Consider the following 6071-nt stretch of genomic DNA (forward strand, 5'->3'; position numbering starts at 1 on the left):
GCATCAACAGGAACCCTATTAGAGCACAAATATTGGGTACGAAGGGACTGTAGTGGCGAAGGGAAATATGCAGCAAAGTTGAAGATGAAGGGACGAACTACTAGAGAAGCACAGCTCCTGGATGTTACTGCATCACTGCCGGATGAAGAAGGGGGAGAACCTGGGTATTGACACTGCATATGTAGGTAACTCGCCAACATCACATTCTGCGCAATCCCATAGCTCTGCAAATATATCAAAAACAACACACATAAACAGGGGAGGCATTCACTCACACCTTTCAAACCTGGGGGAGCATGGCAAACTTTGAAGAATACACGAACGATGCGAGGCGATGGGTGAGCGCCAGGTCAGGGTAGGCGAGGCGGCCCCACCTATCCGTACCTTCATGGAGCCGTGGATTAAGCAGACAAACATGGACTTTGTTCGTTTATTAGTACAGGCAGAAGATCGTCTCCCTCTACGACAGAATGGTTACATTTTTCGCCCATTGTAATACTACTTTTCTAATTCACATGTTCCACAAGGAGCATGATATGAATACCATAGGAACATATTATTTAAGCGATTTGTGGCGTAGTAGTAAAATTGATAGCAGAAGATGAAAGGATAATGTATGGAGTAATTACTTGTCCAAAAGCCATTTGAGAGATGATGAACGGCTGATCACAAGAGTGGGCAGTAGGAAAGCTGCAGAATTTGTCCAAATCAATTGTGCACATGTAGCATGAACATCACCTGCACATACATTTTTTTGGCAGAGTGTATGAGTATCTTTTTTGTGAGACGATATGAGGACATGGCAATTGTTTGATGCAATTTACAGGTAAAATACCTGAGCATATCGCCGAAGAAGATGTAGATGCTAGAGCGTGTTGTGCATACAAAGCCAGGGAGGGAACCATTATATAGTACCGCTGCGCACAAGAAAGGTTTGCAAATTTACCAGCCATGAATGAATGAATAATACGTCATGATTGCTAGCTTCAAGGAGAGAGGAGCAGTTTCCAGCAGAGGAGGGCCATGATTGCAAGCTTGAAGGAGGGCAGAGCAGTTTCAAGCAGGCTAGGAGTTTGCGGGCACCCACCGTCGCGCCGGCCCCAAACCGTGCCAGCGCCCCGATCCTGCTCCTCCGGTCGCATGGATCGACCGGATGGACTCGATCCATCCCTCACCCCGTCTTCAATTTGATGGAACCAGGATCGACCGCACCGGCTGCTCCTCTCCTCCGGTCGCTGGATTGGGCGGGTGGACATCGATTGGGATCGGGATTGGGCGAGCTTCAATCGGGATCGGGAGGGTGACTGGATGCGGTCTCGTGGAGACTGGATTAGGTAGGCTTTGGGAGCGGATGGACCTGGTAGTTCGTAGGCCTCACTCCTTCGATGGGCTGCCGGCTCGCTAAGCCCCAATGCACGAGAGGGCTCTCTTTCAGCCTGTGGAGCAGCAGCCCACAGGACAGTCGGGCCAAATTTCGCACAGTGCGGCGTAGATCGCTTCTCAGACGAGATCCGACGGCTAGAAACGCTCAGATCGCGAGAACGGACGGCCAAAAACGCAAATCGCTGTGAGAGCTCGCTTTAGGTGCAGTTATACTGTCCTTAATGACTCTAATACACATGCATCTCTACTTTTCACTCCAACATTTTTAGTTTTTATCATCGGGCCACACTTTTTCTCTTTAAACACCCGCTTCCGAGAGAGGATCCTGCTTCCCTATCCGAACATACTTTACGTCATATCTGATCCTACGTGGCATGCGAGGCATCACCTTAAGGCTATGCATTGTACATGCCCTTAACCTTCCAAACAATATTTTCTCGCCCCGCAAAAAAACAAGATTCTCTCGCTCCCCTGAATCTTACCGGGTGGGCCTTAATCGCTAATCCTAGCCCAATTAATCACCTCCACGCTAGTTTTTACGTAAAACCCTGACGTAAGCTTTTGTACGTGTAGCATTGTCTTGCTCCAATATGCTACATATACGAATAGAGTACGAAGGCCTGTGTAACCTTCCAAACAAAATCCTCTTGACCCTCTGAATTCCCACTAGTAGAAAACAAAATTTTATTACCGGTTTGTAAGGGCCTTTAGTGCCGGTTCTGCAACCGACACTAAAGGGTGGAGACTAACCCCCCCCCCCCTTTAGTACCGGTTCGGCACGAACCGCCACTAAAGGCCCACCATGTGGAGTGAGCTCGCGCCGTGGTATGAGGGACCTTTAGTACCGGTTGGTGTTACCAACCGGTACTAGTGGTTTTTTTTCGATTTTCAATGTTCTGAATTATTTGATGATTTAGTCTCTAATAACCCCTCTTAACTTCTCAAGTGTGGATCACTCATTTCAAATCGTCTAACTTCCCGGCCGGTCACCCATCCTTTCACTACCCCAGCCTGAGCACGCTTAACTTCAGAGTTCTATTCTCCCTACTTTCCAAGTCTGCACTTGTTGTTCTCCTGACAAACATAAGATGTCAATCCTATTAACCCTCAGGAGTTTAGCTCGAGCATTAGGTCACACGTTTCACCGTTTGAGTTTGAAACTATTAATCTAAAAAACAGTAATTATTTACTAACACTAATATTTCTTGAATAAGTAGTTTGACCATAGTTTGACCACAATTTGACCATAGTTTGACCATAGTTTGACTAGAGTTTGACCAACATTAAAAAAACTGAAATAATTATTTAATAACACTAATATTCTTGAATAATTATTTAGTAACACTAATATTTCTTGAATAAATAGTTTGACCAGAGTTTGACCAAAATTCAAAAAAAACTAAAATCTGAGCATATCTTTTTTCCTCCTAGAATTTGAGGATTCTAAAAATTTGCAAAATGGCCTACGGCAGTCAAAATTGGATGTGGATTTTCATGCTGAAAATTTTGATATTTTATACGTTTTTTTCCGACATCGTATGCAAAAGTTATAGCCGTTGTACTTTTTCATAACACTTTTTTGCAAAACATGTCAAAATTTAAGTTTTTTAATTTTCCTAACTAGTAGATGTAGTAATATAACTACATCTCGAAGAATTTTATTTTTTGAATTTTTTATATATTTTTTTCAAAATTGAAATGGCGATACACCAGGGGGGGGTAGAGTTTGAAAATTGCCCTATAGTCCCGGTTCGTAGCATGAACCGATACTAAAGGTTAGCCTTTAGTACCGGTTTGTGCCACAAACCGGGACTAAAGGGGATCGTGGGGCCCCGGCCTGACGCCAACCTACCACTACCCAACACGAACCAGCATTAATGCATAGTCGTTCGAACCGGGACTAATGGTACCATTAGTACCGGGCCAAAATCGAACCGGGACTAATGTGTCTCACATTAGGTCCTTTTTCTATTAGTGTCCATCGGATGGGTCCTAGTCGCTAATCCTGATCCAATGAATTACATCCACGTCAGCTTTTACGTAAACCCTCATATAAGCTTTCGTACATGTAGCATTTGTCACGCTCCGATAATGCTACATCTACGAATATAGTACGAAGGCCTACTGTGACGCCCCCGATTCAATCGTACACTAATCATACACGCAAACGTGTACGATCAAGATCAGGGTCTCATAAAAAGATATCACAACACAACTCTACAAATAAGATAAGTCATACAAGCATCATATTACAAGCCAGGGGCCTCGAGGGCTCGAATACAAGAGCTCGATCATAGACGAGTCAGCAGAAGCAACAATATTTGAATACAGACATAAGTTAAACAAGTTTGCCTTAAGAAGGCTAGCACAAACTGGGATACAGATCGAAAGAGGCGTAGGCCTCCTGCCTGGGATCTTCCTAAACTACTCCTGGTCGTCGTCAGCGGGCTGCACGTAGAAGTAGGCACCTCTAGTGTAGTAGGAGTCATCGTAGACGGTGGCGTCTGGCTCCCGGGCTCCATCGTCTAGTCGCAGCAATCGGGTATAGAAAGGGGGAAAAGGGGGAACAAAGCAACTGTGAGTACTCATCCAAAGTACTCGCAAGCACGGAGCTACAATACATATGTATGCATTGGTATCAAATGAAAAAAGGGTATCATATGTGGACTGAACTGCAGAATGCCGGAATAAGAGGGGGATAGCTAGTCCTGTCGAAGACTATGCTTCTGGCCACCTCCATCTTGCAGCATGTAGAAGAGAGCAGAAGGTAAGTTCATGAAGTAGCGTCGTGTAGCATAATCCTACCCGGCGATCCTCCCCTCGTCGCCCTGTGAGAGAGCGATCACTGGTTGTATCTGGCACTTGGAAGGGTGTGTTTTATTAAGTATATGGTTTTAGTTGTCATAAGGTCAAGGTACAACTCCAAGTCGTCCTGTTACCAAAGATCACGGCTATTCGAATAGATTAACTTCCCTGCAGGGGTGCACCACATTTCCCAACACGCTCGATCCCCTTTGTCCGGACACACTTTTCTGGGTCATGCCCGGCCTCGGAAGATCAACACATCGCAACCCTACCTAGGCACAACAGAGAGGTCAGCACGCCGGTCTAAATCCTATGCATGCAGGGGTCTGTGCCCATCGCCCATTACATACCTGCACGTTGCGTATGCGGCCGGTGAGCAGACCTAGCAACCTCCATTACAAAGGAAGTTGTGTTACGCGGTCCAACCCGGCGCGCGCCGCTCAGTCGCTGACGTCATGAAGGCTTCGGCTGATACCACGACGTCGAGTGACCATAACTGTCCCCGCGTAGTTGGTTAGTGCGTATAGGCCAGTAGCCAGACTCAGATCAAATACCCAGATCTCGTTAAGCGTGTTATTTTGAAGTAACCGCGAACACCCACCAGGGCCAGGCCCACCTCTCTCCTAGGTGGTCTCAACCTGCCTTGTCGCTCCACCTCAAAGTAACAGTCGGGGGCCGTCAGGAACTCAGGCCCATCACTACCTGGATGGAGCCACCTGCCCCTTCAGCCCCCATCTCCGAACAGTATCATAAGTAATGTAACAGTATAAAGTATATATCATATGCCCGTGATCACCTCTCGAAGTGATCACGGCCCAGTAGTATAGCATGGAGACGGACAAGAGTGTAGGGCCACTGATGGAACACTAGCATCCTATACTAAGCATTTAGGATTGCAGGTAAAGGTAACAACAGTAGTAGCAAGGACAGGCTATGCATCAGGATAGGATAACGGAAAGCAGTAACATGCTACACTACTCTAATGCAAGGAGTAGAGAGAAGAATAGGCAATATCTGGTGATCAAAGGGGGGGCTTGCCTGGTTGCTTTGGCAAGAAGGAGGGGTCATCGTCGACGCAGTCGTACTCAGGGGCATCAGTGTCGGTCTCGGGGTCTACCGGGGAAGAAGAGGGGGAGAAACAGTAAATTCATTGCAAACAGATGCATGACGATGCATGACAAACCAAACAGTAGTGCTAGCTGTGTCGTAACGCGGTAGTAGGTGATACCGACGAAGGGGGAAAACATCCGGGAAAGTAGCCCCGGGGTTTCGCGTTTTCGAATAGATGAACTGGAGGTGAAATGTTGCAGGTTCGCTATGCTAGGGACATGTGGCTGACGAACGGGTTGCGTATTCGGATTCGTCTCGTCGTTCTGAGCAACTTTCATGTACAAAGTAATTTCATCCGACTTACATTTATTTTATATGATTTTCTAAAGTTTTATTGATTTTTGGAATTACTGGATTTATTATTAATTCAAAAATAAAAACTAAAGTGCTAGGGCACCCAGCACAAGGTACACGGAAGTGTACTAGTGGCTGACAGGTGGGCCAGGGGGTCCCGGTTGACCAGTCAACCCTTGACTGGTCAACAGGGGGTGGGGCCCCCTTGTCATTGACTCACCTAACTAATTACTTCATTAATTAGGCTAACTAATTAGTTAGTTTAACTAAACCAATTTAATTAAGTTAACTAATTGATTAACTAACTAATTATTTATTTTACTAATTTTATTGTTTTTATTTTGATTTTTTTCTTTTTTTGTTCTAAAGGCCACGGCGCCGGGCCCCAGCAGTCAGTGGCCCGATGGGAGCCAAAGCGGGCACGGGGCTACGGGCGTTGGCCGCCAGCGGGTGCGGTTGCGGGCGCAACCGAGCCAGTG

The sequence above is a fragment of the Triticum dicoccoides genome, chromosome 5A (assembly GCF_002162155.2).
Source record: "Triticum dicoccoides isolate Atlit2015 ecotype Zavitan chromosome 5A, WEW_v2.0, whole genome shotgun sequence".
Lineage (NCBI taxonomy): Eukaryota > Viridiplantae > Streptophyta > Magnoliopsida > Poales > Poaceae > Triticum > Triticum dicoccoides.